The sequence below is a fragment of the Triturus cristatus genome, chromosome 6 (genome assembly GCF_964204655.1).
Source record: "Triturus cristatus chromosome 6, aTriCri1.1, whole genome shotgun sequence".
In the NCBI taxonomy this organism is placed as follows: domain Eukaryota; kingdom Metazoa; phylum Chordata; class Amphibia; order Caudata; family Salamandridae; genus Triturus; species Triturus cristatus.
The window spans coordinates 412,137,226-412,158,608 of NC_140589.1; the positions used below are offsets into that span (position 1 = coordinate 412,137,226).

Genomic DNA, 21,383 nt, shown 5'->3' on the forward strand with positions numbered 1-21,383 from the left:
GAATCCTCTTTGTGAATTAAATGAGATATAAATAATTTAACCTCTTCAGTGCCCATGACGAGATAGTCTCGTCATGGAGCATGGTTGCGCTGTGCCCATGACGAGACTATCTCCTCATGAACCCCACCCACAAGTGCAACGCCCGGCACAGGAGGGGGAAAGGGCGTGGCACTGAAGGGGCTAAACTAGCAAACTGTTGACCATACCCAGTGGATAATAATTTTCCACCTATAATGCAAGACTCATGCACACACCAGAAAGCAGTCACACTGTATGGTATCAACAGGCAAGGAGGTGAACATCATTCAAGTGGCTTATTAGTTACAATTTGTTCCTCACCCTTTAAAGATGTCAAGTAGTATAAATATTACAATACTTTGGATGAAAGTAACCAGGTACAAAGGACCTGCAAACATTTTAAATATCTCACCAATGTAATCTATCTTGGAGGTGATGGAATACAAAGTAAAAACCAACAAATGATGTGTATAGGTGTTAGAAATGGGGTTTCTGATTGGCTAGGCCATGCAGCTAAGCCAGGCAGTACCCACCACTCTAATCAGGGTAAGGGATTAACACACCCAGGATAGCCCCTGCTCAACCCCTTGGTAGCTTTGCAGAGCAGTCAGGCTTATCCAGAGGCAATGTGTAAAGCATTTGTAGGACACACTCACTCCAGTGTCACACTACATACACCCCTAAAGAGACTCCACAACAGGTTATATAAAAATATATTATTGTATATAAGCACATTAGAGAACAATCACATAAACCACCATCATTTGCCAACTAGGCATTTATCATAAACATAACAGTTAATGTATCACATTAAATGCTGATAGGCTGCAGATGTCAAGCACAAGCAACTAGGGAATTGTCAGAGTGATAAGAGTGAAATTCATAACAGGGAAATTATCACAGTAATTACTGATAGGCTTCAGAGTTCAATCATCACTTCTCCTGACACTTACTGCACATTGCAGGATGATCCTGCTATGAGGAAACATGTTCTACTAGTTTCAGCAGAAGCAAACGAATGCCATAGATCAGAATTGCTAAGCACAAATTGCGGGGAAGGAAAATGCCAAGATCATCACTTTTCTGATTAGCATATTGGTGCTAATGATCCCTGAGCACACTGTCCTGGTGCACAGATACTGATCTGGGCCATTGTCTCAAACATAAAATGCGGCTAAATGAAAACAATGCTCCAACGGATCCACACTTGCTGAATGGGGAGCTCCACCCCTGGACCCACAGGTGGGAGGAGCGAGGTGCTGCTCAGGTCAGCGGCATGTTGGCACGCCGGTTCTGTGAGACTGGTGCGATGTGGGCGGGGCTCCTTTTCACTCACACGGGGAGCCCCATGCACTGCCTCGCACCGGGGACTTTTCTTGACATTGCCGGCTGGCTTTGTTGGGCAACCGCTGATGGTGCTGCGTCAACTTTGGCTTTCCCTGGTGGTTGCTGGGCAACGTCTGGGACTCTGGGCAGCCACATTGGTTGCCTGGCAATGCTGGGGGCTTTTCTTTGCCTTGGCTCTGCTAACGAATGGCTGTGCTGGACACCAGAAACATTCCGTGCCCTCAGGCCCCAGAACTCTTGCACATGGGTCTGCAAGCAGGTGACAGCCACTTCACGGGAGTGATGAACTGGAGATTTCTACAAAAGGAAAGGCAAGCAAAGCTCCCACACTAGTAATGCACAGAGGGAGCTCCAAATAATAGTAAAGCACAGGGGAGCTCCAAATGCCCTTGGGGATTCTTCACAAGCAGGATACCACAGCAGCGCAAAAAGAGTCAGTCCTTTTCGAATTGGCGTTGAGGTATGCCGGAGTTTACTACCCTCCACCCTGCCAACCACGCCTCACCGCCCCTTAGCACTCCCTTGGCAAGCCGCCACTGAAGGAAAGGGAAACTAGAGAAAGTTGTATCAATGTTAGACACACTCATGGAATGACAGTCAACAGAACTGTTCCATGTTGCCCTCACACATCCTGAGAGATGTCATGCTTCATCATAGGGCGATTGCTCCTCGTCGGGCTGGCGCTACAATTCTTACGGGTCCCCTGAAGGGTCATTGTGGCAGAGAACTTTTGTTTTTATTGCCGTATGATGAGTGCCATTTAGGTCTTGGTGGGGTGATGATGGGTGTGTAGTGATAATGAAGTTAAAACTGAAAAGGGGTATCACTGAAACCTTTAATAACTGGATTCCCCATCAGATTAAAAAACCTTTTTAAGGTCGGTGCTACCAGTGGGATGATAAGGTACCCTAGTAGCTTATTGTTTGTACCTAAAGATGGGGTCAAATGCTACTCAACATTTTTCGCACCCCTGTTGGGAATAAGGATCCATGGTCCTTCTACAGGATGAAAATAATAATGGGTGACACTTCCTAACCCACATTTGTGTCAGTATCGGCTTGACATCCCTTGGAATGTGTGAGGGCAACATGGAGCAGTCCTGTTGACTGTCACTCCATGAGTGCATCTAACCTTGATACCACTTTCTCTAGTTTCCCTTTCCTTACTAGAAAAAGAGACCCGAAGTTTTTGCATTCAAGTAAGAACATGGCCCCCTCTAAAAGTGTCATTTTCAAACACAAAATTCAAATCCACCTTTGCCAAAAGGTGTGTAGTTAAATTCGTAGTTCAAAGAGGCTAAACTCCATTTCCCTATCTTGCCCCTATTGAAAGTTACACATGTAAAGTGGTACAGTGCATCCCTAGTGACAGCCTATGGGACAGACAGCCTTTCAACAGTGAAAAACGAAATACAAAGTATTTCACTATCAGGACATGTCACACACACCAGTACATGTCCTACCTTTGACATACACTGTACCCTGCTCAAGGGGGTACCTTAGGCCTACCTTAGGTGTGCCTTACATTTAAGAAAAGGGAAGGTTAGGGCCTAGCAAGTGGGTGCACCACGTCACCATAGCAGTTAACAACTGCATGCAAATACACTACAGTGGTAGGTCTGAGACACATTTTACACAGCTACTTTTGCATTTAAAATCGTCTGTATAGCAACAGTAGTATAGTACAAACAGCTAACAACTGAAAGGTCACTTGGTATTGTCAAAACCCTATGTACCTTCAGAAAGAGAAGTAACGCCTTACAGAGTCAGCAACAAGAATATCAGTCAGTGTAAAAAGGTATTTAGCACAACATAGTAACGAATAAAGACATTTTGGGGCCGATTCCAATCCTGGAAAAAGGACGTACGAATCGTCGTACGGAGCGTTTTCTCCGTATGACTCGTACCCGGTAAACTGTCCGTACAACCTAGGAAGTACGATTCGTACAGAAAGCCTATTTCCATACAAATCGTACAAAAGACCGTACGGGTAAAAAAAAACTACGATTCTGATCTGGAACAACTTGTACGCGATGTCCGTACATATTTAAGCAGCGTTTTACAGCCCAGCAAGTACGATTCGTCCTACGTCACTCCAAACGGCTCTTTACTTACGGGAGCCAATAACAGCCGTAAAAGCTGAGTCCCCAGGGGTACGAGTCGTACAGGCATACACCCCGTGCGTTGTGTATGTACACACCGTACCCCCAGCGCGTATGTACGGTGCGTACCCCCAGCGCGTATGTGCGCATCGTACCCCCAGTGCATATGTACGGTGCGTACCCCAGCGCGTATGTACGCACCGTACCCCCAGCGCGTATGTACGGTGCATACACCCAGCGTGTATGTACGCACTGTACCCCCAGCGCGTATGTACGGTGCATACCCCAGCATGTATGTACGCACCGTACCCCCAGCGCATACGCGCTGGGGGTACGGTGCATACATACGCGCTGGGGGTACGGTGCATACATACACACTTGGGGTATGCACCATACATATGCCCTGGGGGTACGCACCATACATACGCGCTGGGGGTACGCACCGTACATATGCGCTGGGGGCCTGTACGACTCGCACCCCGAGAACAACTTTTCCCGGGATACAAGTCATACAAAGTTCGCTTCGTAGCGGGTAAAGTCATTCCCCGTGTACGGGACGTTTTCCATACGAATCGTATATCGGAAAGCCGGTCCGGATCGTACTTGTACGCTCGGACTGTATTTTTACGATTTGTACAGAAAAGTGTCCGGGTCCGTCTCGTACAACTTTTCCCGATACGATTCGTACGGATCGGGCCGATCCGTATGTACTTTTTCCCGTACGAATCGTACTTCACGGGTTGGACTTGACTTGTACGATTCGTACGGAAAAAAATACGGATACGAGTCATACGGAAAAAAAAAATACAGGATCGGAATCGGCCCCTTTATGTCAATATTTCTTCAGTTTCAATATGTTATTTCACACATATTTTAGATATGTCTTATAATACCAGCAAATATGGTGTGTGCTTCTAACAATATGTTGAAAAGTCACATCATTGATACACTATTCACAAGGACATGTCAGCAGCATAGATGTTCAATGTATTTCCCTGTGCAAAATAATACTAATAAAGCACAACTTCACTCTAAGAACAGCTGCTTCTTGCTAGGACTCCCCTCAATATTTTGACCTCTGTGCTATTGGGTTCTCCTAAGAAGATTTTAACTCACTTGCCCCTGCCTGAAACTGAAAAATCAGATTACATTGAAATACGTGACCTTTTTATATGTCAACAAGCTTATGGCTTAAACACAGACCAGTAGTAGCACTAGCTAAGCATGTGCTTCGAAAATATTAGTTTGAGACATTTTGCATTTCAAATGTCAAATTAATTGAAATTGAGCTATAAATTGTGCAATTAAGGGTAATCACAGCTGCTTATTGTGTAAACCTGAAAAGTATATATTTTTCAAAACAAAATGATAAAATGAGCTGACCATTTGCCATGCTTCATACAGGTAGTTGCATCCAGTTACAGTCTTTTCAATTTCTCATTCGGTTTCAAGTCTAGTTTGTATCTTTTGTTAGAGAATGACTCAAAATATCATTTTCACAGCACATACCTATAGTCTTCAAATGACTTTTGTAAAGCTGTCACAACTTTAACAAATGTTGACCAGGCTTAATTTGTGGCCCAAACTCTTCCTTTTATCTCAGTCTACTTTGGCTTAGTGGTCCTTTTTTCACATCTCATTTTCTCTGGAAAGAAGCGGTCTTCTCTTACAACAGCAGTCACTGCAACCAATTTCCAATTCCTATCTGCCATATCAGCATGTCTATAGATTTTATGAAATATCCTTTCTTTCAGCAAAGGGGGCATCCCAAGGCTGGATAAGCCTTTGTCCACAAAGGCTGATAGATGTTCTCACAAGGGATAGAAAAGTGCTTTTATCCATGTGGCAAAGAGAGAGGGAATTCTAAGGAGGGATTAGACCTGGTATTTTTGAATACTGTGGCTCCTAAAACATTAGTATTTTAACAGTTATGTATCAAATCAACTCAAATCAAGCTTTATTTCGTGTATAAAAAATATAACCATAAAAGCATTCTCCAGAAAAAGAAAAAGTCAATGCATCACAAATTTACAATAATCATAATTAATTTCTCAATGATACATTCTCCTTTTAAACATTTTCAGCCTAATTAATTTTAAAAACACGTTCCCACATTAATGTTAATACACCATTCCCAACAGCTTTATGAATCATCGCATGGAGCAATAGTGATTAAAGTGCATACAGTAATTTTCTTATTTAAAAGGATCAGATTTCTTAATAGTAAGATCGGCAATCTATTCTACTTCATAATTCAAACATTCCATATATATTAGTTCCTTCCTTCACTTGAAGGCCAATTGAGTAAAAACAATAACAGCATTACACATCAAAACATTTTCCAAATTACGAATTTGATAAAAAGCTGTTTTATAGGAATACAATCTATTTGCAATAAAAAGTGGGCGTAAAATTGATTTCCTAATATCCCTATAAAAATTGCAAAAAAGTAGAAAGTGCAAGGTGCTTTGGAGGGATTTGCCATCACACGGGCACTTGGGTAAATTTGCGCTCCCCCTACCCATCTTAAGGAATACTATCTGGTAGTGGAGCGTGCTCAACCTTAGTCTTGTTAAATAAAATCTGTGTTGAACATTTCTGATAAAAATAAGATAGGGTTGACCACCCGGTGAAAATGGCCCTTCACAGTACAATCTAACACAAGATTTCATAATCATCGCAACTTCTCTCATTTTCTCCCTAGATTTAAAAAAAATCCGTTTTAACTCCCCCTTGCTATAGGTCTGAATGCTCACAGAGTCCTTAAAATCAGTTGCCACATTACACTCGATTAAAAGATTATGAATATAATGTAGCCATGGTATTTTCCTTAGATGATCAAGTGTGAGGCAATCTCGTATTATCTCCTTAGTAAAATTTGTTTCATCCTTTGTCCAAATTCGATACCACAATGTAAGGGCAGAGATACTAATCAAGTCACTAAGATATGGTACATCTGTCTCCCTATGGACAATAAAGGTAGCCGTGGAGTTTGGAACTGATAACACCCTCCTTAGAAATGTATTTTCCAGTATTTGTAATGGGATAGTGTCTGCCACACCCCATAGTGCTCCACCATAACCTACCCCTGTTATACATTTACTCGCATATAATTAAAAAAAATCTTGCACTGGCTTATTGCCCATTTTTTGGGAGAATCTAAAGATAGCCTTGCTTTTCCTTAAAAATGTAAATCAGCAAGAGTTGATATGTGCGCACCATGAACCTTTACAGTTAAAAAGTAACCCCAGATAGGAAAATGTAGTTTTCAATGAGTACTCCATCAACGTGGTGGGATCTACTTTTTGTTCCTTCACGTCATGACTAAGGTCTTAGTCAGGTTAATTGATAGATCTTTATCAGTCATAAAATTGGTAAAATTATCTATCAGGAGTTGAAGGCGATTTGCAGTCCTTGAAATGGGGACTGCATCATCGGCATATAGTAAAAATGGGGTTACAAGTTTGCCAACGGTAGGAGCATCAGCTTTCAATCTCTGCAATAAAAAATCAATACCATTAATATATAGCGAAAAATAAAAGCGGAGCAAGGAAGCAGCCTTGTCTAATCCCTCGTGTTACTTTACAGTGCGTAGTGCATTTCCCATTCTGGCTATATCGTACAGTTATGTATCATGGTAAGACAGGAACTAAAGTAAACATCAGGCAGAGCAATTGCATGAAGTTTCACTAGATTCACTCATGGGTCATATAACATTAAGTGAACACCTGGATAGTTAAGTTAAGACACAGTCCTACCTCAGTTTTGGCCTGCATAGGGACTTAAGCAGTTGAGAATCTGGAGCAACACAATGTTACTGCCTCAGACAAGGGTAACTGGTTGCTTGCTATGTGAACCTTGAAGCAATGTGCTATCTGTGGCTGGACATTTATTGGTAATTGTTGACCTAACTACAGGAAAAATCAGTATATAACAATGGCATACAAAAAGCAACATAACATAGAATATCACAACAAAACAATCAAAACAGAATGCAGCGCAACCACTGAAGTACATTACAACAAATTTACATTTTAATAATGCAGTACAAAAACACAGCAGCTTAAAAAGCAGAAAAAAATGTCATCACCCCAACAAAATACAACACAACAAATAGCCACAAACGTTCAATCAATAAATAAATCCTAAAGGTTTTTGTCACACATTACCAGAACCTTATATTATTCATAATAAATGTACTCTTGATGTACCATCAAAGACTTGAAATGGCGACCTCCAAACATGTTTTATGATATGGCCCCTGAACTTAAATCAAGTACAGAAGAGATACATATTTAAGACCTGCTGGAGAGATAGCTGAACAGTACAAAAGTAGATAATATTCTGACCAACTGTTTACGGGAAGAATTACCACCTGTCTAGCAAAGAGGAGAGTCCAGCAATGCCTAGAATTACTCGATCTAAAAGCTTGCCCAAGGGCTAAGATAGCTAGTTAGATAGTTAGTCTCTTGCTGGCCCACAAGGATAAATCGGTTCAGACCTTCTGTGAAAATTTCTGTCAGCTATTAGAACTCCTCTCCGAGCTGCTGAAGAGCTCACAACCCCCTGTAGACAGAAAAGCTCAGTCCACCTGGAATTAAAGCACACCTGATTTGTTACTGGACATGTGGGTGTGGGCTTCAATTAAAATTGTTATGGAGACTTCTAGGTTAGGTCATGGTCTGGTTCAGGTATTTTTGAGTTCTGCAAAAGAAGTTACAGAATTAGTTTTGAGGATCTCCTTATTTTACATCAGCTACTTTTATATAAGGTCAATTAGCTTTATATTTTAAAAGGACAGAATCTTCTATAAACTATTATCTTTAAACACATTTCCTGCAACATTTGTTCTTTTTTACTGCTGCAAAGCATGCACAGTATGAATGCCCTGCTGCCATTTAGTCATCAATTTAAGCCACTGCTCAGTTATTTCTTTCAATTTAAAATGTTTTGATAATGTTGTTCATGTATGATATTTTCTCTATTTTGGCTATTTTACCATGATTAAGTTAGGAAGTCCTCGGAGCAATATGTTTGCATAATAGATAATACATTGTTTTGAGTTTGTTATAAAAGATCCAGGGCAATAAAAATAAATATCCCTCTTCGTAGCATTTGTTTGGGTATTGATTTTGTTTTATTCCACTTTTACCTGTCATAGGTCTTTACAAGAATGAGGAAGTTCATTGGGGAATGATAATCATCTTTACAAAACGTAAAATGTTTGATTAGGAGTTTGTATTTATACTTCCTGCAGGAAAGTGCCTCTTTTTGCATGGTCAGCACCATTTTTTGTGGACTGATGCTGCTGTGTTTTTTTGACTCTGTGCACTGAGACTCTGCCAACCAGGCCTCTTCATATGTGCTCTAATCCCTAAAACATGTTGAAATTGGTTATACTCCTGGGTGGCATATTTACCTTACCTTTACATCCCTAGTATATGGTACGAAGTATCCCCCAGGCCAGGAAGGTAGATGTCACTAGTGGGCTGTAGCACCTATTTTGTCATCTACTACAGTAACTGTGTAAACGTGGATTCAGTCCTATCACTGTATCCTTGCTGTGGCAGTTTAAGAACTGCAATCCAACCTGTCAAAATTAACTCATTTGACAGGCATAGACCTTTTTTTAAATATGAATAGGTCACCCTTGAGTAGGCCTGATATCCCATAGGGTAGGGAAATCGTATTTATAAGTAGGACAAGTAGAGAGTTTATATTATCAAAACACATAAGGGCAGCCACTAGATCCTCCTAATGTAATCAAAATACACAAAGACTGACTGCTCGTAAGATACAGGGATTCATGTAATGAGTAGCAGGTAATTCAATACTTTAGAAGGAACACCTTCACCCACCTGTTAGCTGACATGCTTCATTCTCAGCTCCCTCTGAGAACCAGCTTTAAAGGTCTAGGTGCAAGCTTCTTCCCACTGTATTGGTGGGGAGCTTTAGAGGATTATGTCTTTTTTATGAATAAAGTATGAATTTATGTCTACCTACTGAGAGTGGCTTTTGGTGTGAGTGGGATGTGAAGAGGGATAACTGTGTCTGTTTTAAAAATTATATACTGGGTGGACGTGTTAGGTTTTATTATGTTCCCCCCAAAAATGGGGTTAAACGTAAGATGGGTGAGTGGGGGCCTTAGACCTAAAATAGTGAAGTACCAGGCTCTCTATACATTTATCCCTCTGTCTTAGGAGCAGTCCGTTTTTGTGTATTTTGAAAGGTAATTTTAAACATGTCCTTCCAGTGATAAGCAACTAAAAAAAAATGTCAGTGTAGCAAAGCTGGGTATTCTATGGAAAGACAAAGGGATGCACTATGAAATAAATGTATTAATGCTGCCTTCCGTTAGGAAAGACCCATTGTAATATTTACTAGAAGCACAATTAACTGGTTACATCAGATTGTTCTTAAATAATAAGGAAACTGTAGTTTTAGATAGTTACCATGTCCCTGCCTAAAGCCTCTGGGGCTAATTAGCTTCAGCTACAAAGCTGTTGCTGTTCATCTAGCAGGCTGTGCTCAGGATTTGATTAACTTCAAAGGGATCTATCTTGTCACAGCCGAAAGTTAGCTGACACCTGATCAGGGAGAAATGCTGCCCCACAGGACAGGTTTAGTGTGACCACAGAGGAAGGGTTGCTCATTTACTTAGCCATACCCTGGATGGTCACACTTGGTCTCCTTAATGGGAGCAGGGATCCACAATTTTTGATTTATATTGTTATAGGGAGCAATAATTTATTTAATTTTACCAAATTGGTCTGGGTTTTTTTTGTGTTGTATTTTCACTTTATTCCTGCTTGTGTGCTGCATAAATACTTTATACATTGCCTTTAAGGTAAGCCTGACTTTTTTTGTGCCAAGCTAACAAGGGTTATGTACAGGTTAATTTAGTCACTTTGGGTCCCCGGATCCAAATACCTCAATGACAGAATCAACTTCCAGGTACCCAAAAGAAACCTCCGATCTTCCACCCTTGCATTGGCTGAAACACCACGCATCCGCAGAGTCAGAGTAGGTGGAAGATCCTTCTCTCACATCGTGGCCAAAACCTGGAACGAGCTCCCGGCAGACATCAGACTCGCCCCCTCCTTGAACTCCTTCAGGAAGGCCCTCAAGACTTGGCTCTTTGGCTAACGGAGCTGCAACCCCCCCCCATCCACACCCCCAGCGCCTTGAGAACCTCACAGGTGACTAACATGCTTAATAAACCCCTGATTGATCCCTCACAGGTGAGTAACATGCTTAATAAACTCCTGATTGATTGATTGATGGATTGATTGATTGATTGATTGATTGTGGTTCATCCTGACAGGAATTGAGGCTGTTGCTTGAAAACTGCCCATTCTTCATTCATCCAACAATCCAATTTCTCACACAATTAAGTCTAAAGATAAAATCAATTAACTAGCCAAACCAGATTGGTGTATCCCACCTGCACTTCATCGCAGTCAGCCTACGGTCGTATCTAGGTTCCAGTCTACCATGACCAGTTCACCAGTATTGCTGCCTTGCACTATTTGGTGCTATTTTTCATTAAAACGTTTTCAAAATCATATTTCTGGTTCTTGCCATGGATTTTTTATGCTTTGAGGTCATTTTGTTCATTAACTTATTCTCTATTTTTCTTAATTTGAGTGGGGTTTTTAGTGCATTGTATCTTCAACTTTTTAACTGGTTTGGCACTTCTAAATGCTTTACACATTTTCTTGAATCACGCCTGTCTGCTCTGTGCCATATCTTCATAGAGATCAGGTTTAAATTACTGAAACCTTTAACTACACCTAGCAAGAAAGTGGCCCTATTTCCTGTGGTGGACTACCATCCACCCCAATTAATAATTAATGTTCTTATACTTCCAAACTAGAAGTCCCATTGCCTAGAGTCAGTAAGACAAAAAGCAGGAAAGAAGACAGACTGGACATTTTCTAAAGCACGGGAGAAGAAATAATATAATGGGAATATGTCACTCAGTCCTTAGAGATATTCTTGAACTTTTTTCAAGTTCAACTTACGTTCCCAACAGTTCTTCATGATTTACCTGAAGAAAGCAAGCATGTTGTAAGAGAAAGGTTAAATTGTAAGCAAGAAAGGACATACGCATGGCCGGACTGGGAACTGAACCCAGCCCAGAAAATCAGCTTGACAGGCCCCCAAGTGGTGGGGGGGTCGAGTAGGAAGCACCCCTCCCGCTGCTGCTTTTGTTACAGGTGGCCATTATTGCAGCACTGCTGCAAAACTGGCCACCTGTATCAAAACCGGCCCACAGGGATGCAAAGCAGGGCCCCTCCCTTCTGGCCCTGAATATATGGGTGTTTCTAATACGACCCATGTGGATAGACTGTTTAGAAACATATTATAGTTTTCGCGAGCTTAGTAGATTTGTAAATTCAGTATTATTCCTTAGCTTATCGAACTGCTTCACTAAGCAACATCCACCTCTGAAGCAATAGTCCCAGGCTTCGAAATTTGTACATTCTATCCAGGAAAGGCTAAACTGTCTTTCTTTGCCCAGGACATTAACTTGTTCCTCGATGCCTCCTGAGTTTCTCTTCTATTTTTGGTGCACTTGCTAAGGATGGCTTACATTTTCAAGACCATTTTCAAATTTCATATTTCTTTATTACTAATCACATATGTCCTTTGTCCTTCTTGATACAATTGGTCAGTACAATTTGCCTTCATCTTATTTCTATTGACCCTGTATTTTAGAAGTAAAAGGAATTAGCTTCTATATCATTACGTAATTTGGTTTGAATTGTTGGGCTTCAATATATTCCTGAAAGCGATGCTTTTTTGGAATCTTCAGTGCTCTTGCCTCTGTGATGTTAAGTGGATCCATTTTTTTCGATTGATATTCTTCTAGACTTTGTGCAGAACCAGTTTTATCCAAGAAATGTGATTCACTACTGATCCTGCATAAGCGATTTGTTCTAACCTTTCTGTGCCATGATGAAGGCATTTTTTATCCTGCATTAACAGTTGTAACACCTTTCCCTTTTGTCCGGCACTTATGCCTTAAGTCAAAGCAACTTCAAACAATCCTGTCGCTGTCTTTAGTGCAGAGCTCCTACAAGTATTTTTTTTCCTCATATGCTTTTACAGTGGAAGATAGTGTGTTGCCTCGTTGTGAAAAAGGTCGTCTAATTTAGGAGTTGCACATGTGCGGTCCGTGGCACTCTACCTCGGCATGTGCTTTGCCCAAATTACCTTTGCCTTGTATTGTTATGTTAAACATTTCAAATACGTAAATATTACGTTTAAATAAATGTTTCTGTTGCCAAAATATTACTTCTTTGGGCCAGAAAGCCCCCATCACATAAAAAGCCAAAGACAAGCTTGTACACTATGCTGACTTGGGAAAAAAATGTGGGGCTGGATTGAACAATTTTGCTAAGCTGATTTTTATTTGCAGTTCGGTCATACAAAGGGTTATTTATGGAGAAAAAAATGTCACAGGAATAATATTATTGCACAACTACGCCATCTCTGCATTACAAATCAGCAGGTGGCCAGGGCAGCAATCGTTTTTTAATAGGCCTAATAGCTGCCTACAGGAATTTCTTCGTAAACATTCATGTTATGTTATGTTATAAGAGACTTATCAAGCGCTCGTTCACCAATGGCTTCTAGGCGTTGTTCATGCTGCTTTAGAATTACAGTTGCAGTAGTAGTGTGCCAACAAGGGATTTTATTTTAGAGAAGTTGAGTTTCTTTGTGTAAAGCAAATTAGTCTTTGGATGAGCTCAAGACTGATACTCAGCCACACGTTATTCAATTGTATTTGATCAAAGATATACAACACACACGGGGTATCTTTTCAAGTGAAAAAATCACTGACTTTTTATATAGAAACAATCGCTTAAAAAGGAGTACAAAGAACAAATAAATGTGGAATGCGACATGAAGGGAGAAAAACAACCAAATATTATCCACAGTTCATGACACAAAAAATATATCCAAACCAATAAATTAAACAGAGATCTATCTCATATTAGGAGAACAATCAACTGTGCATGTGCGATATGGAAATGGATAATGTAGTCGACGTTTCGGTCTGTTAAGGCGTCAATCCGTCAGACCATCTTCAGGACAGTTGGAATTTCAGAGGAAGACTCTTTTGAATCATTGCATTCGTATAGAGGTGTTATCATTTCCTCATCAATTTTGGTTATGCTCGTTCCGGTTTTGGTTGGGTAAGGATATACCTTTGGTATGCCTATGGCAGAATAGTGCAGTAGTAGGAGTCAGTATTCTGAGTATACTGTTCTTGTATAACAAGGAGGGCCAGTGGGTCCTTCGTTGATTGAGCCTCTTAAATCAGAAGAATGATTTTGTTGGTGTAGAAGCGAATTCAAGTACCGTCTGTCAGTGAGAACTCAAGCGAATAGAATTACACCTTTAATGTAATAAGCTCTACGAAATACTCACTATGAAGTTAGTTTCTTTATCTGAGTCCTCAAACTATTTATTCAGCCAAACATGCGGCCATTCTTTGGTAGAAGGATTCATAGCATCTTTTTGATTCGAGTAACACTGGACTTCTACTCGCTTCGCGCGCCATATGAAAGTATCAGTGTTGCATATCTGACCATTATTGATGGTTCACTTCAGTGAAGGTGCAGGTAGGCAGGCATGCCTGCAGATGCGGCCTGCAGTTATGGCCTAGTGACTAGGGTTCTGCCTTTTTGGAATATGGGGGAACCTTGTTTGATTCCTGGCCTCAGCTAAACATTCTTTTTTTTGCCATAGTTCTTTATCACTGTTCATAAGACATCAGTACACAATGCATCAGTACCACTAATGAACAACTGTATGCAATTCCATCCCTTTATGGTTCCAGGTGACAATGGCAGTTTATATAAAAGTAACAACAATGGTGCTTGCGTTATTGGCATCCGTGGACCAACTACAGCACTGCCTTAAGTCTAACAGAAACAAAAGCCCTTTGAGGGCAGTGTGTTGCAGGAGTAGCTGATCTATTGTAGGTGACAATTAAGTGTGAGTATGGTGTCCAGCGTTGTGCCGCAGCACGCTTTGTGGTACATCCCCCCTCATACAACAGCTCCTATCCTAGCTCCCCCTCCTTTTGTATCAATTCCTGTGCCCAATCCGCAACTACAATGTGGCTGCTTCTCAAGGAGGGCGCTCGTCTGATCTAGGTCCCAGTTTTTTAAGTAATTCTGTATTCTTGCATTATTACATGCCTCTCCCCCAACATCCGACCATGGGGACCAGACAGCACATCAACCTAGGCTTGGGCCCATTTACGTAAATCTGTCGCCCAGTCTCCTAGTGTTGGTTATCTTGGGGCCTTCTATGACATTGTAATGCATCACTTAGCATGCATCAATGCCAGGTCAGTAAACTATGGCGCATGTTTATGTTTTTCTCGTGAGGGTAGACATCTCTAGTCCTGAGATCAGTTATGCATTTCAATACTGCATTCAAAAATCCCAGTTTAACTGTACAGTGCCATACCAGATGCAGGAAGTCGATGTCCTACTCACCACATCTGGGGCACATGTCAGCTCCCAGGAACATGCGATCTATGGGGGTTATATATGCATGGTGAAGGTAATTAATCTGAACATGTCTCATTCTGGCATTCCTGGAGACTCCTTTGACCATCGCTCAAAATCTCTCCCATTGTTGATCCGATAATGCGTTAAATCCCTGCTCAGTACCAGCTCCTACCAGTCCTTAAGATGTCTCAGTGGTTGTGCAGTGTAAAGCAGCAATGCTGTTAAGCAGTACAGTATAATGCTTTGATGGTATGCCTACAGAGACCATGCACGACTAAGACTTGTGATGGTTTTGGGACTACCGGTTCTGCGTTTCTCTTACCCCATCTCTCACGAAGTAGGTCGCTCATCGCTGCATGGAGCAGGAAATCCCCCGGTCACAGATTAGTGGCCTTTTGCAGGACATGAATGGGCTGCTGTGTTCCGTCGCAAAACCGATCTCCCCATACCGTGACATCTGCTTCTGTCTAGAGGTGTGTATCATGTATAGCGACCAGCGACACACTCTCTCGTATGGACCAAAGGCGCAGCTCAGGCACATACACCGGTTTTCTGAGAGCACCGTGCTCAAGGGGGCACATAGTACTTTTGCAGAGACCTCGGAGAGAAATAGTTCCATCAACCGGGACATCCGGGGTCAAGGAGGATTCGACACATTAAACGTCTGGTCCTGGATAGCAAAAACCATAAACACAAAACCGGAGACCCTTTGACAGAGATCAGAACAGGAAGCAAATACTTCAAACTTAAAATTCTGCTCTTGGAATATAAACGGCCTTGGAACTAAAACCATGGACAGTGCTTTACTGATGTATTTTCAACAATTCAACCTAAATCTGCTTCAAGAAACGTGGTTGGAAGATCCACTCCACCTACTAGGTTTTACATCATATCACCTCCCAGCAACTAGAAATTCAAATTTCGGCCATTTTAAAGGAGGCCTCATGGCTTATGCCTCGATTAAAACGATAACGACTGTTAAGGAACTATCAAGTAAAAGTACTCCAACAAATGAGATAAAAACAATTCAGCTGGAAATAGCTGGTCCTAAAGACAAACAGCAGTTGATACTTGTTAACACTTATTTACACCCCCGGAACTAAAGAAATGGCGTAAAACAACTGAAAACAGAACTAACTAAACTAATTAAAGAGGAGGCAACCTCAAACTATATCATCTCAGGCGACTTTAATATGTTCCCTACAGTGAGTGCTGACTCCGACAGACCTGCGAAAGACCAACAATCAGCTTGCGGGATCCCACTTCAGGACAAGTGTTAGTGGGCAAGCTAACTAAAATTTCAAAAAAACGATCTAAAAAGCTTGTCCTTGGTAGCACTAAATGGCCGATTGATGGGGGATCATCCCCAAGCTGCAACTTTCCATAATGCGTTTGCCGACACCGCAATAGACTATACTTTTTTATCCTTACCACTTTGCTATTTAATAAAATATTTCAGGATCGGCATGCTAGTTTATAGTGATCATTAACCACAAGAATTCATGCTTGCCATGCAAGGAACAGCATTCACTTACTCAAATGTCAACTCAATCACAAAGGTCATATTTAATCACAGGAGAATAAAATGTAACACACGTGACCCAGGAAAACTCTTGGCATTATAAAAAAAACGGTGGGAGGAAAACAAACTACTGCATGGTAACATCTTAACAGCTTGGGAAAGCTTTACTCAAATCTTTGGTCCATCTAGCCCTAAACGAACTTAACGAAAGCCGAGCAAAAATTCCAACAGGAACCACTTAGCAGGCCAGCAAGCAATCAAAGAATTCATCTATCGGCAACCCATCACGCCAATTAAGACAAATATGGGGCGAAGTAAACAGAGCAATGCGCAGCCTCTTTCAAAATCGCCCCACCGACAACACACAGCTAGAACTAAGGAAGTTCAGGGCCAGTAAAAATAAAATCATCTGGCTAGCGAAAAAGGAAAAAGCCGAAATAACATGGGCAAGACTGTCATATGATGCAAAATCAAACAACAGCACCAGGTTTTGGGACACAGTCAAGAGTATAGAGAACACAACGGCACCAGGAATCAACTCATATATAACGGAGGATGCCTGGGTAAAATACTTACAGAGTCATTTCAACCCAGAAGCTGATGAAAACACACAAGACGTAGCGGTATGCCAGAGTGAGTGGCAGTCCCTAAAACATCAAGGTCCAGAGCCTGCATCCCTCTTTCCAATTAAAACGATTGCGAATAGAATTTCAAAAAGCCGAAACGAAGGAGCGCTTGGGCCTAATGGCCTTCCACCAATTATAAGTAAGACACAATCTACTGGGCTAGAGCATTATTACCAATATTCTGGAAACCGGAAGACTCTCAGATTCTAGGAAGGGATCAATCATTTCACCTACCTATAAGAAAGGTAGCATGAACGAACCGAAGAACTATAGGCTCATAGCACTCATTGACATTGAGTCCAAATATTATGCTGGCCTATTATTGGCTGAACTTACCGAGTGGGCAGGGGAAAAAGCTCTAATCCCAATCAACCGAACAGGTTTTCAAAAAAACCTGGGGACAACTACAAATATTCTTGCTCTTTCGCTTTTAATTGACGCTACAAAAGCAATCAATAAACCACTATTTTTCTTTTTTATCGATTACAAAGCTGCTTTTGATAGCGTTAACAGAGGGAAATTGTGGGCTAAGTTAGCTGGGTGGAAAATAGCCCCAACCCTTTTGAACCAGCTAATCTTACTCCACTCTAAGACCTGGGTCCAAATTAAGTTGGGGACCAGCGACAGTCTGTCAAGGAGGAACCCAACCACTAAAGGGTTAAAACAGGGCTGTGTTCTTGCTCCAACCTTGTTTAACCTTTTTGTGTCAGACCTTTCAACTGAGTTGGATAATTGCCATCACCACGTCTCGTATTTCGGTGGTCTGACACTTTCAAACTTATTATACGCCGACGACCTGATACTGATCAACCGAACCCCAGTTGGCCTGCAGCATCTGATAAATGTCACGAGCAATTTTGCCAAAAAGAATGGATTAAGTATAAACCTTGAGAAGTCCAAAATTATGGTATTCAATCAGCGGAGCACCAAGAACCAATTCAGATGGCTGTTTGGGGGTAGACAGCTGGAAACGTTTAAAAAGTACAAACATTTGGGAATACTTTTTGACAGTATGGGTACGTACCACAAACAAAAAGTGGCCATCCAAGGTAGAGGGACCCTATTGTGTGTTACGCTAAAAAACATCAAGCACAAAATAACTGGCCCTAATCTTATCCCTCTATTGGAAGTACTTTTAGAAAAGCTTCTACCAACAATTACGTGTGATAGTAAATCCATGAGAGGGAAAGAGGAAATAATTTTGGATAAGGTGGTTTCCAAAGCCGCTAGAATAATATTCAATCTCCCACAATACACTTCTCCAGGACAAATAAGGCTGGAGCTCGGCCTACAAAAGCAGCAAATAACACAGAAGAGCGTCTATATCAAATGCTGGTATAAAATAAAGAGTGCTAAGTCTGGTTCATTAAACTCATACTTGTGGAAGGAGATGACAAGCAAAAATGACTGTCCTGCTATGGTTTACCTTCAGTCAGGAATAAGGTTGCTCGCTTTACAGGATTTGTGGAAATCCGGTCTTCCTTATAACAGCTTTAAGGCCTTGGTAAACAAATCGGTAAAGATTGTTTCCCCCGAAGAAGATAAAACAGACCAAAACAAGAGGGCTCACAGCTAGTTTGTGAACCAGAGCTATTCGAGATGTACACCACAGCCATATCTAGGTACAAGCTTTTCGAGAAGTATGAAGGAAAGCCTTTTGGCGATGAGGCTGGGAATTTTACAGGTAAAGCCGCACTTACCGCCGTGGAAACGCACACATCCAACTAGCCACTGCAGATTATGTGTCAACCCCAAAGCGGGTGTTTTACACCTACTGTGCATTTGTAAGAGTTTAGATCTAGAACTAAGACAGCCCCTAAAGCCGCGCCTGAATGAAAATCAGATACGAACATGCAGACAGGAGGTGAAGGCTTGTTTCGGGGGCGGGGATGATGTCGGCTAGCTTGCAGCTTTGTTCGCTTCATGAACTTAGTAAAAACAAGATTAATCTTGGCAGCCTCTCACTAAACTGGCTAGCAATCCAGGCTGCTGGTTATTTACTGGTTCTTATTCACTGGGAATGATCAATTTTAGACTCATTACTAACCTGGTAAGTATTTCATACCTAATTTCATAGACATCTAAACTGAGGCGAATTCCCAGGAGGATGGTCTCCCAGCTGACATTGTGCGCTTATCATAATACACATAATAATAATGTTATCTCTTGTACTATATGTAAGTTTTATATTTCAGTTTTTTAAGAAATCACTGCAACTTTTATGGTAAAAATAAGTATTGTTTTACTTTATATAAGTGTTTTATTATGTAGCTGTTTGCTAAGATTTTTATTAATCAAGCAATAAAGATTTACTTACTGACAGCACCCTGCATCTACTTTTTGAGCACCAGCGATCTGCCCTGAACAGCAAGTTGGCGGGTGATTGCTTTTCATCCTCTCCCCATAATCCCAGCAGCTAGCAGTAAGCCATCTAGGTGGTGCCATATTATTTTAGTCTCTGGGTCAGCAGCCCTCGCTAGTTATCGCATCAGCCACTGCAATTTGGCTGCTGTGTAGTATAATTCATAGCCAGGTACAGCTAGGCCTCCTTAGTCTTGTGTGAGATAGAGGTCAGCCAACCAAACACTATGTCTCCATATAGCCCATATTACATTTGTCAGTAAGGAATGTAACTCATTAAAAAAGGGCCACTTCTGTATGAGTGGTAAAGCTGCAAACAAGTATAATATTCTATGGATTATTACCTGCTTGCTAACCAGTACCGTGTCCACAAACCACTTTTTAAGATCCAGTTCCTTGCTGGGAACCTTGGGCCATTCTAGAAGACCTAGACCTACTAACTGCACATCATTCATGCGGGATTGCCCTTCGGTATCCTCAGATTTCAGTTTCAGGAATTGTATTTACGACTTGAGGGCTTTAATGTGTGATTATTTGTCTTCCACTGATGGAAGCAATGTTGCCAATGTCGATTCGTTAGTCTTCACCTGGTGCCCTAGCTTTATATTATCTACCCACAGCAGTCCTACTTTAACCACCACTGCATCCAATTTGGGCTCCAGGGTAGATTTCACATCTTGGATAGACTTTAGTATGTCCTCCAGGTGGGTGGCATGCTATTGCACCACAGGTTCGGGGGTGCCATGTACCACCATTGTGGGATCCTGAATCGCTGTTGCACCATCAGGAGAACACTGTGGCACTCATTTTTCATGCCCTTAAATTTTCACCATGGTGCCAAGGTGGGACAGCACCCACTGCAGCCCCCGAACAGCTCAGTGTTGCAAGCCTAGCAGTGTCTGTGATTTTGGAACGCTCTCATATAGCCTAACAATGTGCTGGGGGGGCCTTGACAGTCAACACCGCATCCCTGTTCCATCACATTTGTACACCAGGCCCTGCCCGGTCATGCTGGCTCTCCCCCAGGCCTTTTAGATGGGCATGCATGCAGGAGGACGACACCAAACCATTGGATGCTGGCCTTTGCCACTCACCAGGGTGGGAGGTTGTCCACTGTCACAGTTCAAGGTATATCGGATGGGAGCCCCAGAGTGGAGCCCCACTCTCTAAAGTGTTCTCTTTGGCTCTCTGTCGATGTCTCAAAGGGGGGAGACGCCATATGTACGTGTTGGGGAAATTATTGATATACCCCCAGCTTATTGTCCCCCGATGATCACTGTTGTGCTGGGCCCATGTGCCAGCGGGGCCCAGCACCAACATCATCTATGGCATACGTAGAACTAGGCTGTGCCTGACACAGCAGCTCCCCGCCGCTTGCCCAGGGACAATTCTCGGCAGCACTAGATCATCCTCTCAGCCCGAGGTATTTAAGTGGGGGGACAGAAAACTACAGACTGGCCAGACAACAAGGAACAGGGCTCCGTCCATGGTGTGTCACTCCAGTCTCTTCCATTGGGACCTGCTGTGGCCCGCCCAGTATCCTAGGTATCCTAGCTGCAGCATATTGCCACCTGGCCTCCCACATAGCAGCCAGCATCGGTCGTCAGTTCTGAGTGCTCCAGCTTTCAGTTCAGGTGGCAGAGAGTGCGGTCGGGGGGAATCAGGATGCTTGCGTGGTAAGAAACAGCCAGAATGCAGAGCTGAGGGACTTACTTGGTCGCACCCCCATGGGTGTCTCAGTTCAATATTATGGTATTCTGGGTTAATCACCGAAACTCCACGTGCCTAACTTAGTAAATGAGTAACATAGTTTGGTTATATTGTAAAGTTTTCTACTGCCCTTGAGCCAAGTTTGTGCTACAAAAAAAAACACT

At 42.0% G+C, this 21,383-nt stretch overlaps 1 protein-coding gene across 1 annotated transcript in view; it reads right to left on the reverse strand.

Annotated features, from left to right (window-relative positions):
- The window catches only part of CSMD1 (CUB and Sushi multiple domains 1), a 2,626,220-nt gene that overhangs the window by 2,232,008 nt on the left and 372,829 nt on the right, over positions 1-21,383 (reverse strand). The gene's annotated exons all lie outside the window — the stretch shown is intronic.